This window comes from Protopterus annectens, chromosome 8.part0 (genome assembly GCF_019279795.1).
Source record: "Protopterus annectens isolate FY-2018-M chromosome 8.part0, PAN1.0, whole genome shotgun sequence".
Taxonomy (NCBI): domain Eukaryota; kingdom Metazoa; phylum Chordata; order Ceratodontiformes; family Protopteridae; genus Protopterus; species Protopterus annectens.
Genome location: NC_056741.1, coordinates 849104996 through 849124612, shown reverse-complemented (window position 1 = coordinate 849124612; position 19617 = coordinate 849104996). Strand labels below are relative to the sequence as shown.

General features: G+C 48.8%; 1 protein-coding gene across 3 annotated transcripts in view; it reads right to left on the bottom strand.

Moving 5' to 3' along the window:
- XRCC1 (X-ray repair cross complementing 1) overlaps nucleotides 1–19617 on the bottom strand; it is a 1655904-nt gene that overhangs the window by 1388561 nt on the left and 247726 nt on the right. The window lies entirely within an intron of this gene.

The window sequence follows — 19617 nt, the reverse complement described above, 5'->3', positions numbered from 1 at the left end:
ACCTCGCTTTGTGTATTTTGTCTTGAATTTCTAACAACTCTATCCCACTCTTATTTTATTACTAGCCCATCCTCCCATTCTATCTTTAATATGCATTTTAAGGTATCCCATGGTAAAACTTACTAACCTTACCATGGTCATTCAAAGATAAAAAATTCTTGATTTGTTCCGTAAGTTAACTCTTAAATTCTTTTAATTTCATCATACATACTGGGATTCTATATACAATCTGAAATTTCTTTATATTTATTAACGTACTAATACTTAGTGCATTATGATCAGATAAGGGATAACTAGAAGTTATGTACTCACCATAACGTTTGATGTATGTGGTCCATCTTGCCTCACATTCTTACTCACGGGTTCGGAGCTGAACATCAGCTCCGACTCGGCCAACTTATTTTTCTAGCACGAAGTCTCTAATTGGCTGGGCTAACCTGGCATCCCATGTTGCACTGCTCCCTAGCCCCAGATCTAGTTTGCAGCAATCCATAGTCACACCATGCACAACCACAGTTCAGTAAGGTAGAACACTATCCAGGGTAGCAAAGAAAAAACAACCAACACCGAAGAGTACTGAAGACCAATGTCGCCTCCAAATCCTCCAGGAGGGGGGACAGGTGGGAGGGAACATAAGAATGTGAGGAGAGATGGACCACATACATCGAACGTTATGGTGAGTACATAACTTCTAGATGTTATGTGGTCCAATCTCGCCTACATTCTTACTCACGGGACAGCGTCCCCAGCACCTCTATCCTGTGAGGCTCAATGGAAGATGCTCCTGAGAACAGTGGAACCAAAGGAAGCCTGGCCCCTAGAAGCCACGTCTAATTTTAATGCGTAATAAAGGTGTGGGGAGAAGCCCACGTGGCCGCAGCACAAATTTCATCCAAAGATAGCCTGGAATGATAAGCTACTGAAGCGGAAACAGCCCTAGTGGAGTGAGCCTTGACGGGGAACGGTAAATTTCTGCCTGCTGACGAAGAGACATAGGCGATACAATCAGAAATCCATCTGGAAATTGCAATCTTAGAAATAGGGGAACCTGTTCTATTTTCTGAAAAGGACACAAACAGTTGGTCAAACTTACAAAGTTGCTTTGTCCTGTGTAAGTAAAATCAAAGCTGCCTGTGTACGTCCAACTGATGAAATTTAAACTCTGCCTTGTTGGAAAATTGAGGGAAGAAAACTGGCAGCTCAACAGACTGACTGAGATTAACAGCAGAGGTTACTTTCGGAAGAAAGGACAGATTAGGTCTCAAGGAAACCCTGTCCTTATGAAAGATTAAATACGGGGATTTGATGGACAATGCTTGAATCTCCGACACTCGTCTGGCTGATGTGATGGCTATTAAGAATGCAGTCTTCCAAGACAGAAATTTTAATTCACAGGTGGCAGCTGGCTTGAAAGGTGATGGTCAGGGCTTGTAAGACAAAATTTAAATCCCACGGCATGATGGGTTCTGACACAGGAGGCCGTAGTAACAAGGTGCCCCTCAAAAAGGCCTTACATAGTTTATGAGCCATGAGAGAAGGTTCGTAAGAGGTATGAAAATTAGAAATAGCAGCCAGCTGGACCTTAATGGTCGCAGGAGCAGAACCCTGCTGAAAAAGTATGGATAAAAAAATCTAAGACAGCAGGGGTGGGGGGCTGTGAAAGGATCGTGTCCCTGGGCCTGAGCCCAAATTGAAAATCTTTTCCACTTGCTGGAATAAATCTTTCTGGTAGAAGATTGATGAGAAGAAGAAGATAAAATGTGTACTACCTCAGGTGAAAAACGATGAAGTCTGACTAAAGATGGAAGTGGAGTAGCCAGGCTGTCAACCTGAGGGTCCGCAAGGAGGGATGGGACTGTCCCGACATGTGTGTCAGTAGGTTTGGTGCTGGGTCCAGAGTCCAAGGACTGTCCACTGCATACTGATGAAGAAAGGAGAACCAGACTTGGCGAGGCCAGTGTGGGGCAATTAGAATCATCTTGCTTCCCGAGGAAATGGCTTTCTGAATCACTCTTGGTAGCAGAGGAAACGGAGGGAAAGCATAGAGCAGACCGGGAGGCCACTCGTGGACTAGAGCGTCCCTGGGTGACTCCACCTGTGGGGGGATCAGAGTGAAGTAGTTGCTGCACTTGGCATTGTGGGGATTGGCAAAAAGATCGCAGCAAGGCTGACCACACCTGTTGAAAATCTGTTCCGCAACTCGGCGGTTTAGGGACCATTCGTAAGGCATCAGAATAGATCTGCTTAGCCTGTCTGCTAGCAGATTGGCCTTCCCCGGAATGTGCGTTGCCACTAGGAACTGTCAGGAAGACACAGCCCACTGCCACACTCGCATGGCCTATCTGCATAGGGGGTAAGATCTGGTTCCCCCTTGCTTGTTCAGGTACCACACCACGGACATGTTGTCCGAGTGAATTGCAATTGTTCCTAGGGGGAGAGAGCTCTGCAGTGCTTGCAACACCAGTAACACCGCTCTCATCTCTAGAACTCTGATGTGCAGATGTACCTCGTGATCTTGCCACGTGCCTTGGACCGTCCTGCCAAGATAATGCCCCCCCCACCCCATCTGGGAGGCATCCGTGGTCACAGTGGCAACTGGTGGCATAGGAATAAACGGATTCCCTTTGTTCAAGTTGGCGGAGCGTAGCCACCAACAGAGGTCCTGTTTGCACCGATCGGTGAGTAGGATTCAACTGGGACAGGGGAAGTTTCTGAAAGGACCATTGGGCAGAGAGGAGCCACTGCAGAAGCCTCATGTGTAATCTGGCTAGAGGCACTAACATAATGGTGGCTGCCATGGATCCCAGGAGCTGTAGAACCCATCTGGCCTGAACCTTCTTGAGGGGTAACAACGCGCAAACCTGACCATGCAACACCTGTATCCTTTCTTGGGGCAGGAACGCCCGCATATGAACGGTGTCTAGCTCTGCGCCTATAAATGTGACACGCTGTGAGGGCAGCAAGGCAGACTTTCTCCAGTTTAAGGTAATTCCTAGTTGATGACAAAGGGCAATGGTCGTTTCCCTGGCCTGAATGAGAAGATGCCTGGTGGGGGCAGTGAGGAGCCAGTCGTCCAGGTATGGAAACACTTGGAATCCTTGACGTCTCAGGTGAGCTGTCACCACTGCCAAACACTTGGTGAACACCCTGGGGGCTGTGGTGAGACCAAAGGGCAGGGCACGAAACTGGAAATGACTGGCTCCCAGCCGGAAGCATAAGTGACTCCTGGATGCCCTGTCCATTTTGATATGATAGTAAGCATCCTTAAGGTCGATGGATGCACATCCATACTTCTTTTCCCAGTAACGGGAAAACAGACTGAAGGGTGATCATTCGGAACTTGGACTTTAGAACGTAGCAATTCAGTCGGCTGAGATCCAAGATGGGTCTCAGGTCCCCTGTTTTTTTCGGCACCAAAAAGAGTCTTGAGTAAGTCCCTAATCCGATCTGGTCTGAGGGGACAGGTTGGATGACTCCTTTTTCAAGCAACAATGAAATTTCTAGTGTTGCTTGATACTTAACCTCCAGTAACTATTCGAAGCACCCATCGATCCTGAGTGATACTTGCCCAGGCTTCCGGGTACAACGAAATGCGGCCCCCGACTGGCTCTGGAATAACACAGTCAGGCAACACATCAGGGACGATGATAGGAAGGCCCACGAAAGGAATCACGGTCTCCCGAATTGCGAGGGCCTCCTCTGCCCCTTGGGCGGCGTCTCCCAGAATAGCCTCCCCCTCCTCTGCCTCTGGAGGGGACTCACCTTGAGCGGCAGGGAAAGACTTCTGTGACTTTTTGAACCACATTTTTCCTCCCCTCTGAGCCTTGGGGTAAGGCCTAGATGGAAGGGAAAAACGGACCCCTATGGCAGACAGGGTCTTCCCCTCTTGCTCGCATCTGGTGAGGGTGTCTTTCACTTTAGTCCCAAAGAGTGAGGACCCATCAAAGGGGGCGTCAGTGAAGGAAGACTTGAAGGCCTCCGTGAAATGACACAGGCGCATCCCGGCTTGCCTCCTGAGGGCTACACCTGAGCTAGCTGCCCTGCTCGCCCTTTCAGCTACATAAGATATGAGCCTCATGGACGAGTTGACAATCGAGCCAAGAGTAGACAGCTGGGCGTTAACCTTCTGCGTTAATGCCTCAGGTACGTTACCCGTTAGAGTATCTCCTAACTCTTTAAGGAGATCTCTCTGGAGCCAAGTAAAATGACAAAGATAATTCAGAGACCAAAGGGTGAAGGTCGCTGAAGAGAGGGTACGCTTCCCATACCGATCCATACTCCTGGACTCCTTGTTAGGAGGATGGACGGAGGAAGAAGACTCGGCTACTTCCTGCTGAGTGGCCGCCGCCACCACGGCATCCACAGAAACCCCTTTGGACAGGAACTCTTTCCCAGGGGGAGCTGAAAGAAATTTATTAGGGCATCTGGGTAGTGGTTCCACCGAGTCAGGAGTCTCCCACACCCTTCGACAGATCAAATTTAGGAGCTCATCAAAGGGTGGAGACACCCAGGAGGCAGAGGGTTGAGCCCCAAAGGCCTTGAGGAATACAGACTCCTCCTCAGAGGGGGTTTTGGACGACCAGCCGCCTCTCTGCCTCAAAATCTCCAAGATGTCTGAAAAAGAGACATCACCGGAGGACGACTTGGGGGACCCCTCTGACTCTTCGAGGTCAGTATCAGAAGTGAGAGACTCGTCCTGGGTGTCTATGTGCTTCCTCTTGCACAACTTCTTTCTTGGGGGCTCCTCAGGCACAGACTCCAAGGGGCCCTCAGAAAGTTGGGGACCACTCATGGGGGTATCTCCAGACCTTGGGGCTCCGTCGTCAACTGATAGGGGACATCAGAGGCTCTCGCCGGTGTGGAAGGGGACGGAATGACTGATCCGGGTGATGTCACTGAAGATCTGGCCAGTGTGCTCCTCATGGCCTCGAAGGTGGGTCCCCCCCGAATCCGAGGACCGACCAACCTCCGAGGCCATGACCGGAGCCGAAGTTCCTTGAGCCGAAGCACCGAGAGGGAGGCTCGGAACCGACATAAGTCCCAAAGTATCCCCCTCGGGCCCGACAGAGGAAACCCGAGTTCCGAAACCAGAGGACGGAGCCAACATGGTTGGAGCCGATGTAGGCACCGATAAAGCCTTAAGAGGTATCGGAGCCGGCAGAACATCACCCGGAGCAGAACACTCTGGCTCCGAAGACAAGGAGGTGCTCGGAGGAGGAATCATCGGTGCACTCATCGGGACTGGCTCCGGAGCCGACTGGGTCGGAGCCGAAAATTATTTTGCCAACACAGGCTACTGCAGGAGCCTCTGGACCACCCTATCCACATCCAAATCAGAGAGTCTGGAGGATTTGGAGGAGAGAGAAGGTGACTGTGATCTCCTATCTGGAGATCCATGTCTAACACTAGGAGACCAGCTCCGAATGAGCTCTAACAGAATTGGAGCCGAGGCTGATTCAAGAACCACAGCTACCTCCTGTGGCCCCGAGGACAAGGGAGCCGGGGAGGTAGACTCCAATTTGGTAGTCTTCTCCAGTGGCTCCGATGAAACAGATGGAGCCGGAGATCTCTTCTTAGCCTTAGAAGTCCTGGCTTTAGTTTGTGAACCAGAGGAAGAGTCCAAGGACTCCTCAAAGGAAGGCTTTAGAAGACCCTTCAGTATAAGTTTATTTTTTCTTTCCTGTAGCACCTTCGGACTGAAGGCGTGACAAAAGCTACAGGACTCTCTTAAATGTATAGCCCCCAGGCAGTATACACAAACGGAATGTCCATCTGTTATGGACATCTTGTAGCTGCATTTTGAACATTTCTTAAACCCAGAGGGTTTATGTTCCTTTTGCTCCTTTGACATAATAATGACCACTGCACACAACACAAACAAGCAACAGGACCCTAGTCCAACAACGGTTAAGGCAGGAACTACCGCTAACAACTACTGACAAGAATCTCTAACTTAAACGATTCTTGAGACGACTAACCCACACACACAAAAGTGAGGAAAAAACACTTTTTTACACAGGAAAATTAGGACAAAACTATACAACGGAGGGAGGACTAGGTCCTCTAATTTAAACGGGCCTAACCCGTCGGAACAGTGGGATACCAACAAAAATCACTCACACCACAAGACACACTAAACAACAAGAGCAAATAGCTATTAAAATAGCTTTTGGAAAAAACACAATATTCAGTGAGAAAAAGGAAGTTTTAAAGCTACTTAGCCACAGCCAAGCGAGACCACGTCCTAGCTGCACGGGTGGCAAACGAGATCTGGGGCTAGGGAGCAGTGCAACATGGGATTCCAGGTTAGCCCAGCCAATTAGAGACTTCGTGCTAGAAAAATAAGTTGGCAGAGTCGAAGCCGATGTTCGGCTCCGAACCCATGAGTAAGAATGTAGACGAGATTGGACCACATAACATGGAATAGTTTTAAAATAATTCACATTAAGTAAATCTGTAGAGACATGAATCCTATCAATTCTAGTCTGCATCTCACGTGCATAAGAATGAGTCAAGAACAATGACTTATCTTCTGCTTTTACCATTAAATCAACCAAATTATTATTACTAATAAGTCTGTTTGGTGATTTAGCTGATGGCAGAATTTTAGATTTCTTCAGTTCACGTGTATCTTCTATACTATATATGCAGTTAAAAATCCTCTGCTAGAATTAAACTACTCTTCCAATGACTATGCAGTAAGTTTAAGTGATCTTTAGCCACTGTTGTATCTATTCCAGTGATCCAGTAATTAGCTAGTGTATAGAGTTTGCCATTATATTTAATTATCACAAATGTATACATTCCTTTGAGATCATTAATGGATTCCATGACATTAGGCATTACAACAGATTTTCTCAAAAGTACAGCAGTTCCTTTCCTCTTTTTGTTAAAAGAAGCAGATTACAACATTTTGCATTCTTAATATGATAAATATCAAAATATGTAAAAATCCTTTAGCTTATTAAACTAATTCATAAAAATATGTACAATACTGAGGTCAAACAGTATACAGTTTACCTTGTTATTTCTATGGAGTAAAAAAAAAACACCTGCAGTCTATACTGTACTCAAAAGTTATAATGTGCTTAGTTCAAATCCCATTCTACCTTCCTGGGTTCAAACACATTAAAAAATGTACTTTCTATTTAAATGAATGTACTGATTCAGCAATATAACAATCAAATTTCAGCTCTGACTTATGAAATGAGTTATTTCCAGTAGTACTGTTGAATGTAATAGCATACAATATGCAAAAGTCTTCAAAGTTCACATGACCAAGCTTTAAATTTCAGCTTTCAGGACATTTCCAAACATTTTTATATGACTTTCTATATACATTATAAGAGATATTGCATGCCTGCCATATGCAGGTATAGTTATCTTTTTTATAAGCAGTTTATTTACATGTATTTATTTTTTGTCTTATTTGCCCACTGATATTCTACCTTATTCTATATAACTTGCCTTTCTAAAATTTCCCATCAAAGAGCTATTTAATCACCATTCTCTATAAGAGATGACAGTACGTGTATGCCTATTATTCATAAAATGTTTATTCTTCCTATTAATGATAGTATTACAATCTTGACATATCTAAAAGAATTCCTGGTTGTTTTTCTGAATGTGTGCTTTTAGCCACTGTGAACTGCCGTTCTGATCGAAGCTTCATATCCTGACAGAATTTGATTAGAACCATGTGAAAAAAACAACTCATAGCACACAGTAGCTGCTAATTTCCTCTGTAAGTTTCTCATCCTTATTTTAAACTATTGTAATCAGTAACAAACATCTAACTTGACTTTTTTCCATTACTATGTACAATAAGCTATTAACATTCAGCAAAATGTAAGCAAATTATGTCAGCAACAACTCAATATAAAATATTATAGCTTTTGTTTCACCAATTCTTCTCTTCTAAGAAAAGAAAAAATATGTTATTGTGAGTAAATTTCTCACATACATACTTAAAGAAGAAAGAAAAAGAAAGTTCCTTTCTACTTTCACAGACATCAGTGATGAACTCTTGACCTAGGTTTTCTAGAAAACAGCTCAAGGCAGGAAGTAAGGCAAGCAAAAAGCCAGCATTCTGACAGAACTGGAACTTTTAGTTATGTACTTACCATAACGATAGATGTATGCGATCCATCTCGCCTACATTCGTAACAGATGGGCTCGGAGCCGAGAAACGGCTCCGACTCGGTCGATACACTAGTACTAAGTCTCTGATTGGCTGGGCCAACCCCTCTATCCCAGAATGCACCACACCTAAGCCGCCAGATCTGGTTTGCCCCACACAAACTCTCCCTCACATGCTCCCAACTCACAGAGATACGAGATCCAGAGAGAAGAAATAAGACCTTCAGTGGAAACCCCACAAAGCGTTTCCTCCAAATCCTGCAGGTAGGGGGCAGGAGGGGGGGTATATTATGTAGGCGAGATGGATCGCATACATCTATCGTTATGGTAAGTACATAACTAAAAGATGTAGTGCGATCCTATCTCACCTACATTCGTAACAGATGGGACCGCGTCCCTAGCATCTAAATCCTGGGAGGCTCACTGGAACACACTCCTGAGCACTGTGGAACCAAAAGACGCCCGACCTCTGGACGCCAAGTCTAATTTGTAATGAGAAACAAAGGTGTGTGGAGAAGACCAAGTGGCAGCAGCACAAATTTCATCCACAGACAGTCTGGCGTGGAAAGCTGTTGAAGTTGCCATGGCCCTAGTAGAATGAGCTCTAACTGGGAATGGAAGGGAGGACACACAATCCCTGTTCCATCTGGTGATCGTGGCCTTAGTGACTGGTTTGCCAATTTTGTTATCTGCAAAGGCAACAAATAGTTGATCTGATTTTCTGTCCTGCTGCGTCCTATCTAGATAGAAACGTAATTTTCTATGCACATCCAACTGGTGAAATCTGTATTCTGCATCGTTGGAAAAATCGGGAAAGAAGACTGGAAGCTCAATCGATTGTTGAAGGTAAAGAGCAGAAGAAACCTTAGGAAGAAAAGATGGATTTAATCCCAGGGATACTCTGTCCTTATGGAAAATGAGATAAGGAGCCTTGGCAGAAAGGGCTTGAAGTTCTGAAACCCTTCTAGCCGAAGTAATAGCTACCAAAAATGCGGTCTTCCATGACAAGAACTTTTTCTCACAAGTTGTTGCTGGTTCGAATGGAGGGGACGTCAAGGCACCAAGGACCACATTCAAATCCCATGGCAAAACTGGATGCGATATAGGGGGACGAAGCAACCACGCTCCTTTAAGAAAGGCCTTACACAATTTGTGACTCATGAGTGAAGGGTCAAAGTCAACATGGTAATTGGAAATTAGAAGTTATGTACCTACCATAACGTTCCATGTTAGTTGTCTTCTCTCGCCTTCTTTCTTGCTGGATGGGTTCGGAGCCGATCCTCGGCTCCATTCACTTGCTTTAGCTTGAGAACTCCTTTTACCAGCTCGAGGCAACCCTATATCCTATGATGCAAGGCGGAACTACCTCAGATCTCGTTTGGTAGCTAACCTACCCTGCTAAGGACTAACCTAACATAATTTAGGAAACAAGTTCATAAAAAGAGTCCTCATATTAAGGCTCAGGAGGAAAAACAACCTGATAGGAACTCTTCAAGATCTGTCCAGGCCAGGGGGTAGGAGGGAGGGGCCTTAAGAAGAGAAGACAACTAACATGGAACGCTATGGTAGGTACATAACTTCTAAATGTTAAGTTGTCAATCTCGCCTTCATTCTTGCTGGATGGGACTGCGTCCCTAGCACCTGTATCCCGGGTGGCTCAATGGAACAGACTCTTGAGAACTGTGGAACCAAAACTGGCCCTATCTCTGGAGGCCAAGTCCAATTTGTAATGAGAGACAAAGGTATGAGGCGTGGCCCAAGTAGCTGCTGCACAAATAGTATCAATGGGTAGTCTATCCTGAAAAGCTGCAGAAGTGGATAGACTCCTGGTTGAGTGTGCTTTTGGTTTAGAAGATAGCTGTTTGCCTCTGAGAGAGTACACAAAGGAAATGGTGGAAGTCAACCATCTGGATAAGGTCACTTTAGAAACTGGAAGACCTATCCTGTTTTCTGCATAGGAGACAAATAATTGGTCCGATTTTCTGAATTGTTTAGTTCTATGCAAATAGTACCTGAGCTGACGATGGACATCCAAAAAATGAAGCTTCTGTTCAGCTCTGTCGGAATAGTTTGGGAAGAAGACTGGCAGATCTATAGATTGGTTAATATTGGTTTGAGACACAACTTTGGGGAGAAAGGAAGGGTTCGTTCTTAATGATACCCTATCCTTATGAAAAACCAAGTAAGGGGAACGAATGCAGAGAGCTTGAATCTCGGAAACCCTTCTTGCTGAAGTGACAGCCAGTAAGAATATAGTTTTCCAGGTCAATAACTTCAAAGAACATGAAGCAGACGTCTCGAAGGGAGGTAGTATCAAGGATGCCAACATTAAGTTTAGATCCCATTGCGGAGGAGGATGCTTTATAGGCGGCTTTAGGAGAAAAACTCCTCTCAGAAAGGCTTTGCATAATCTATGAGACATTATGTTATTGTCATGCAAGCCAACATGATACTTGGAAATAGCAGCCAGTTGTACTTTAACTGTAGATGACGAGGATCCTGAATGAAAACCTCCCAGGAAATCTAAAACAGAATGTACAGGAGTAGTAAATGGATCAATATTCCTGGAATTTGCCCAAATAGAAAAACGTCGCCACTTGCTAGCATAAACAGTCCTAGTGGACGACTTTAAGGAAGACACTAAGATGTCTCTGACGGAGTGATCATCGGAAGCCTGGCTAGGGAAGGAAGTGGAGCAACCAAGCAGTGAGGTTGAGAGAATGAATGGCCGGTGCTGCTGACCCGACTGGTGGATCAAGAGATCCGGAACTGGGTCCAGATGCCAGGGCTGCACCAGAAGGTGACGATGCAGAGACGGAAACCAAATTTGTCGAGGCCAATAAGGGGCAATGAGAATCAACTTGGCTCTCAAAACGGTGTCTTTCTGAATGACTTGTGGAATCAAGGGAAAGGAGGAAAAGCGTGCAGAAGTCCCGGTCCAATCCTGGGTTAGAGAGTCTCTCAGGGGTTGGCCTGGAAGGGAAAGAGAGTGAAATAATCTGGGCACTTGTTGTTTTGAGGAGTAGCAAAAAGATCGCAACAAGGAGTGCCCCACTGCAGAAAAATCTGATCCACTACAGATTGATTGAGAGACCACTCGTGAGGCATCAGAATGGATCTGTTCAGCCTGTCCGCTAAGAGGTTGGACTTGCCGGGGATGTGCGTTGCTATCAGAAACTGATGAGAGGAGATTGCCCATTGCCAAAGTCTGAGAGCTTCTCGACACAAAGGATAGGACCTGGTCCCGCCCTGCTTGTTGATGTACCAGACCACGGACATGTTGTCCGTTTGTACTGCAATAGTCCCCGTGGGAAGAAAGTCGTTGAGGGCCTGCAACGTTAAAAGCACCGCTCTCATCTCCAGGACATTTATGTGCAGATGGTATTCTATGGGTTGCCACGTCCGTGGACCATCCTGCCCTGATAATGCCCCCACCCGATCAGAGAGGCATCCGTAGTGACTGTGGCAACTGGAGGAGGGAAACAAAGGGTCGTCCCTGATGAAGAAGAGGGAAGATATCCACCAATTCAGATGAGTTCTGCGACTGTGTGACTAAGATTTCGTGCCTCATCGGGAGACTCGACCACTGCGTGAATAGCATCCACTGCAGAAGACGCATGTGGAAGCGAGCCAGTGGTAGTAGAACAATGGCCGCAGCCATAAGACCTAGAACCTTCAGTATGAATCTGGCTTTGACCTTGTTGCTCTGCAATAAAATCCGAACGAATTTTGGATGTCCAGAATTCTTTGATCTGTTAACCTGGCTAACATTTTGACGGTGTTTAATTCTGCGCCTATAAGCGTGATAGATTGGCAAGGCAGCAGAGAAGATTTTTCAAGTTTACTGAAATTCCCAAACTCCTGCAAAGCTGTAGAGTGTAGTCTCTGGACTGAAGAAGCTGACACCTGGTGGTGGCGGAGAGGAGCCAGTCGTCCAAATAAGGAAACACCTGGAATCCTTGACGTCTCAGATGAGCTGTGACCACTGCCATGCATTTGGTAAACACTCTGGGGCTGAAGTGAGGCCAAAGGGCAGGGCTCTGAATTGGTAATGACTGGTCCCTAGCCGAGCGGAGAAACCTTCTGGGCGTCTGTGAATCTTTATGTGATAGTACGCATCCTGAAGGTCTATAGAGCACATCCAGTTGTCCTTGCCCAGAAAGGGCAGAATGGACTGAAGCGTGACCATCCAGAATCTTGCCTTCTTGACAAATCTGTTTAGATTGCTCAGGTCTAGTATTGGTCTCAATCTCCCGTCCTTTTGGGGACCAAAAGAATCTCAGTAGACGCGGATCCTACCTGGTCTGCCGGCACAGTCTGGACGGCTCTTTTTTCTAGAAGCTTTGAAACCTCCTGTTCTGCCAAATCCCTTTGACCGGGTGAGATGTCTGGAAGGGATTGTTGAGGTACGGGATACCTTTCGAAGGGGATTTTGTAACCCTCGGATATGATCAACTGTACCCACATCTCTTGTGATAGGGATTGCCAGGCTACTGGGTACAGTGAAATCCTTCCCCCGACTGCCTCCAAGGGTGGACAGTCGGGCAACACCTCAGGGATGCTGAAAGGGCTTCTCAGGAAGAGACTCCCTGTTGCCCTGGTTCTGAGGACCCCCCCTGCCTCTAGGGCAGCGTCTATTATTGTTACCCCCTCTGCCTCTGGGGGTAAACTGACCACGTGTGTCCGGTGTAGCTCCTTGGGCTTTGCGGAACCACATCTTCCCCCCCTTCTGACCCTTGGGATATGGTCTAGAAGGAGTGGAAAAATGGACTCCAACGGCAGATAGAGTTTTACCGTCCTGCTCACACCTGGTCAAGGTATCCTTCACCTGAGGTCCGAACAAAGCCGAACCATCAAAGGGGGTATTAGTGAAGGACGCCTTAAAGGGGTCCCTAAAATTACAAAGCCGCATCCAGGCTTGGCGTCTAAGAGCAACTCCTGTGCCTGCGGCCCTGCTCGCTCCATCGGCCGCATAAGATATGAGCCGCATGGAGGAGTTGGATAGGGAATTCAGGATAGCTAGCTGCGAGGCAATCTTTTCTTGAGCCCCAGCAGCAGAAGGATCCTGGACCACTTCACCCAGTTCCTTGAGAATATCTCTTTGAAGCCTGGTGAAGTGACAAAGGTAGTTCAGCGAACGCATAGCAAAGGTCGCTGAAGAAAACATCCGCTTTCCATACCTGTCCATGGTCCTAGAATCCTTGTTAGGAGGATGGACAGGTACTGAAGGATCCGCCAGTTCCTTCTTAGTGGCCGCCGCCACCATAGCATCCACAGAGACGCCTTGGAAAGGAACTGTTTGTCCGTGGGGGCCGTGATAAATTTGGATGGTCTCCTGGGGACAGGTTCCACAGAATCTGGAGCCACGCCTTCGAGCCACTACCTGCATAAGTGGGTGAGACACCCAGGAGGTGGAGGGTCGGGATCCAAAGCCTCCAGGTATACCGACTCATCCTCGGAGGGATCAATGGATGGCCAATTCCCCTCTGTTTGAGGAGCTCAAGGATGTCTGAAAAGGAGACATCCTCAGAGGGGATCGGGAACCCTCCGACTCATCTAAGTCGGTATCCGATGTAGTAGACTCGGGGCAGTCTGTGTGTTTCCTCTTACCGTCCTCTTCGAGGGGTTCACCCGCTGGATCAGGAGAAACTTCGGAAGAGGAGGAAATTCCCAATGGGGAAACCTGGGCGATGGATCCCTGGGCCTGAGAGCAAGAGGCTGGCAAGAGGCGTCTACAGGCACTGAAGAGGGAGGAGCTAGAGGGATGGACCGTTGACCTGGCTCAGAGGCCAGGACACTCCTCATCACCTCAAAGGCTCCCTCCCAGGAGGCGGAATATCCCCACCGAGGATACAGGAATTCCGGCTCCACTGAGAGGGAAGGCTCCGAGGCCGATGTCGGCGAAGCCCGAGAGGGAGGCGGGTCGGACAAGGGTCCGATGCCACTAGCCCCTCGGAGCCGACAAGGGAAACCCGACGACGGATCCCTCCAAGGAAGGCCTCAAGGAGGAGATCGGAGCCGAGGACGGAGCCGAAGGATGTATTGGCTCCGGCCCAAACAGTCGCTGTCCCGAAGCTCCGGCTCGAACTCTGGTGTGGAATCGGAGGAGGAAGTTCAAGGGTGAGGCAATAGCGAAGTCTGTTGAGATGGGCTATGGAGCATTTGGGCCAGTGCCTGCGACTTCAACAGCCTGCTTACCACCCTCTCTAAGTCGTGGTCAGACAGCCTGGAAGATCTCGAAGATCGGCTCCGATGGCTCCGCTCCGACAAAGAGGAGACCCGGGCCGAGTGGATACTCTGCAACGAAGGGGACCGAGATCTCCTTTGGGAGGCGAAGTCATCGGGCCGAAGTCCCTGAATTCCAGATGGAGCCAAGGTTTCGGCTCCGATACTGGATAAGGTGTCGGCTCCAGCCCGAGCCGACAAGGCCACAGTAGACAAGGTGTGGGAACCAATCGGTGCCGAACCCACTACTTTGAAGTAGATAGATCGGTTCCAGCCGAGCACGGAGGAGGCTTGGATACTGAAGCCTGAGCCTTGGTGGCTTAGAAGGTTTCCCAGACCCTGCTTTAGAGGGAGAACCTTCTGGCTTAAGTAAGCCACGGAGGATAAGCTTATTCCTCCGTTCCTGCAGGACTCTCTGGCTAAAAGAGTGACACAAAGCACAGGAGTCCTGCAGGTGCAAACAGGCAGTAAACACAAAGTGTGACCGTCTGTCAGAGACATTTTCTGACAGCACGAGTCACACTTCTTGAAGCCTGAGACCTTGCCTTCCTTAGACATTATCCTAGGAGGAAGTCACACACAAACCCCAACAAACACACAAAATTAATCCCCTAACACACAGACACACAGGAAGGGATTAACCAATGGGGTTTAGGCCTAACTAAACTTTTACACTAAAAGTAATAAAAAGTTTTGAAATACAAGGGAATAGGGTGGGCTGTAACACACTACAGACTATAAGGATGGATACAAGGGGGAAATAAAACCCTAACTAAGCTTTTCTCTTTTGACAAGAAATTTACTTACCTCAGCTGGCAAAGGAGACCTCTTTCGCTAAGCGGCAAACGAGATCTGAGGTAGTTCCGCCGTGCATCATGGGATATAGGGTTGCCTCGAGCTGGTAAAAGGAGTTCTCAAGCTAAAGCAAGTGCCGAGTCGGAGCCGAACCCATCCAGCAAGAATGAAGGCGAGATTGACAACTTAACATTTGCTGCTAACTGTACCTTCGGCGTAGAAACGCAAGAACCTTGGGTAAAAAGAAAAGCCAAAAAGTCCAGAACCGAGGAAACAGGGGCTGTCAGGGGATCAAGGTTATGCCGCTGGGCCCAAAGAGCAAATCTCTTCCATTTGCTAAAATACTCTTGGTAGAGGGCTTATGCGAAGAGGACAATATTCGAACCACCTCAGGCGAAAAAGCACGTTGCCTGACTAAGGTTGGAAGCGGAGAAGCCAAGCTGCCAGCTTGAGAGTTCGTAAGGACGGATGGGTCTGCCCAGACTGATGAGTCAGGAGGTCCGGAATCGGATCCAGGGACTGTCCACCGTATACTTCCGCAGGAATGGAAACCACACTTGACGGGGCCAGAATGGGGCTATCAAGATTATGGTGCTCCCAGACGGATCGCCTTCTGAATCAGTCTGGGCAGTAGAGGAAGTGGAGGGAAAGCGTAAAGCAGACCGGAGGGCCATTTGTGAGCCAGCGCATCCCTGGGTTCTTCCCCTTGAGCAGGGATCAAGGAGAAGCAGTTGTTGCACTTCACATTCAGGGGACTGGCGAAAAGGTCGCAGCAAGGCAACCCCCACCGGGCGAAGATCCGATCCGCCACTTGATCGTTCAGGGACCATTCGTGGGGCATCAGGATGTCCCTGCTCAGCCTGTCTGCTATAACATTGGATTTCCCGGGAATGTGTGTTGCCACTAGAAATCTCTGGGAAGCAATCGCCCATTCCCACACTCTCATGGCTTCTCTGCAAAGGGGGTAAGACCTGGTTCCTCCCTGTTTGTTGAGGTACCAAACCACTGACATATTGTCTGACAGAATCGCAATCGTCCCCAGTGGGAGAGAGCCGTGTAGTGCCTGCAACGCTAGAAGCACCACTCTCATTTCCAGGACACTGATATGTAGGCGAGTCTCATGATCTTGCCAAGTGCCTTGGACAGTCCTGCCCAAATAATGCCCCCCCCCAATCTGGGAGGCATCCGTGGTCACTGTGGCAACGGGAGAGGGAGGGTAGAAGGATTTGCCCATGTTCAGGTTGGAGGAGAGAAGCCACCAGTGCAGATCCCGGCGACACGTGTCCGTGATAATAATCGGGTGAGACAACGGGAGTTCCTGGAATGACCATTGCTCGATAGGAGCCACTGTAGAATCCGCATGTGAAGTCTTGCCAGCGGAACTAATAGAATGGAGGCCGCCATGGATCCTAAGAGTTGCAGGACTAACCTGGCCGGAGCTTTCCAACGGGGCAATAGGTCCTTGACTTGGTTCTGTAAAATCCTTATCCTTTCTGTTGGGAGGTAGGCTCGCATTTCTATAGAGTCTAGCTCCGCGCCTATAAAGGCAACACGCTGTGATGGCAGCAATACAGACTTTTCCCAGTTGAATGTTATGCCTAGCAATTGACCCAATTCGATGGTAGTAATCACAGCCTGAGTGAGCAGAAGTTTGGTGGGAGCAGTGAGGAGCCAGTCGTCTAGATACGGAAACACCTGGAATCCAAGACGCCTCAGGTGAGCCGTTACCACTGCCAGGCACTTGGTAAACACCCTGGGGGTTGTGCTGAGACCAAAGGGCAGGGCTCGAAACTGGTAGTGACTGGTTCCCAGGCGGAAGCGTAAATAAATCCTGGATGCCTTGTCTATCTTGATGTGATAATAGGCGTCCTTGAGATCGATGGAGCACATCCAGACTCCCTCTTCCAGCAAAGGGAAGATGGATTGTAGCGTGACCATCCGGAACTTGGACTTCTTTACAAAGCGGTTGAGACAGCTGAGATCCAGAATAGGTCTCAAGTCCCCTGTTCTTTTTGGCACCAAAAATAATCTTGAGTAGGTCCCTAATCCGGCCTGGCCTTCGGGGACTGGCTGGATGACTCCTTTTTCCAGCAGCTTTACTACTTCTGTGGCTGCTTGAACCCTTTGACTGGGTGGAACGTCTGGGAGGGGGATGAATAAAAGGGACGGTGTAACCTCCGGCAATGATCCGGAGCACTCACTGATCCTGAGTGATGGACTCCCAGGCTTTCAGGTGCTCCGAAAATCGACCCCCAACTGGCTCCGGAGACGCACAGTCGGGCCGTCCCGCAAGGACATTGGAAGGATGAACCGCGAAAGGATTCGCAGTCTCCTGTGTTGCGGGGGCCTCCGCCGCCTCTAGGGCGACGTCTTCCAGAATAATTCCCCCCTCCCCTGCCTCTGGAGGGGGGGTTCACCTTGATGAGCAGGGAAAGACCTTTGCGATTTCTTGAACCACATCTTTCCTCCCCTCTGAGCCTTGGGATAAGGTCTCGTGGGAAGCGAAAAACGGGCCCCGACAGCAGACAGGTCTTGCCCTCCTGCTCGCATCTAGTGAGGGTGTCCTTCACCTTGGGTCCAAAGAGGGAGGACCCATCAAAGGGAGCGTCTGTGAATGGAGACTTGAAAGCCTCCGCAAAGTGACACAAGCGCATCCAAGCCTGCCTTCTTAGGGCTATGCCCGAAATCGCTGCTCTACCCGCCCCCTCGGCCGCATATGAAATGAGCCTCATGGACGAGTTGATGATGGGATGACAGGGTTGACAGCTGGGCGTTGACAGACTGAGCCAAAGTTTCAGGCACATTACTCGAAAGGGTATCTCCCAACTCCTTCACGAGATCCATTTGTAGTCTTGTGAAATGGCACAAATAATTCAGTGACCGCAGAGTAAAGGTCGCTGAAGATAGGGTACGCTTCCCGTACCTATCCATGCTCCTAGATTCCTTGTTAGGCGGATGGATAGACGTCGAAGCCTCCGCCACATCCTGTTGAGTGGCCGACGCCACCACCATAGCATCTACCGGAACTCCTTTAGTGAGAAATTGTTTATTGGGGGGTGCAGACAAGAATTTATTGGGGTGAGTGGGGATAGGATCCACAGAATCGGGATGTTCCCAAACCCTTCGACAAATAATGTCCAGTAACTCGTCGAAGGGTGAGGATACTCAAGAGGCTGAGGGCTGGGCTCCGAAGGCCTTGAGGAACACCGACTCTTCCGCGGAAGGGGTCTTAGAAGGCCAGTCGCCCCTTTGTCTCAAGATCTCTAGTATATCCGAGAACGAGACGTCGTCAGAGGACGACTTAGGGGACCCTTCCGCATCATCCAGATCGGTGTCTGAGGTGACGAACTTGTCTGGGGAGTCCACGTGCTTCCTCTTACACCTCTTTTTCCTAGGGGTCTCTTCAGGCAAGAACTCTGAAGGCCCTTCAGAAACTAGGGGACCACAGAAGGGGGTATCCTCAGGGCTGGGAGCCCCACTGTCCGAGGACAGGGGTGCAACAGAGGCTCCAGTCGCCGTGTCCAGGGAAGGAGCTACAGATTCCGGAGAAGTAACTAGGGACTTGGCCAGCGCACTCCTAGCCTCGAAGGAGGGTCCACCAGATTCTGCTGAAGGACCTACCTTTGAGGCCCTGACCAGAGTCGGGGCTCCTCCCGCCGAAGCACCAAGAGGGAGACTCAGAGCTGAGACCAGAGGCCCCGATGACTCCCCATCAGGCCCGACCGAAGAGCCACAAGTACCAGGGCCTGTCGAAAGTATCGAGAAGGTCGGAGCAGAAGTCAGTGCCAACGGACTAGCAGTGGGTCTCGGAACCGACCCGACAACTTCCCCAGGTCCTGTAAACTCCGGCTCAAATGACCCTAAGGTTGTCGAAGGAGGAAGCAATGATACAGGCAAGGCTGGCTCCGGAGCCGACTGGGCTGGAGCCGACAGCAATTTGGAAAAGACAGGTGACTGTAGGAGCCTCTGGACAACCCTGTCCAGATCCGAATCAGAGAGCCTAGAGGATTTGGAGGAAACAGAGTGGGCTCGACAAACTGTCTCCATGGGCTCCAAAATCACCGTAGGTGTTCGACTCCGAATCGGCTCCAACAACATCGGAGCCGAGGCAGACTCCAGAAACACCGAAACCTCCCCCGGAGCTGATGAAGTAGGAACCGAAGAAAATAATCTCGGAGCCGACCCTCTCTCAATCGGCTCCGAAGCCATAGGAGCCGAGGGAGGATATCCCAATTTCGAACCCCTTTCCATCGGCTCCGAAGCCCGTAGAACCGAGGAAGGGGAAGCAGAACTTGGTCTCTCATCTGTCGGCTCCGAGGGCAATGGCGCCGAAGATAAAGACATAGATTTTCCTCTTTTGGCCGGCGGATCCGACAGACTGGTCGGAGCCGACGACCTCTTCTTCTTAGCACGAGGCTCTGAAGGTAGAATAGCCTCTTCAAAGGAAGGTCTGAGTAG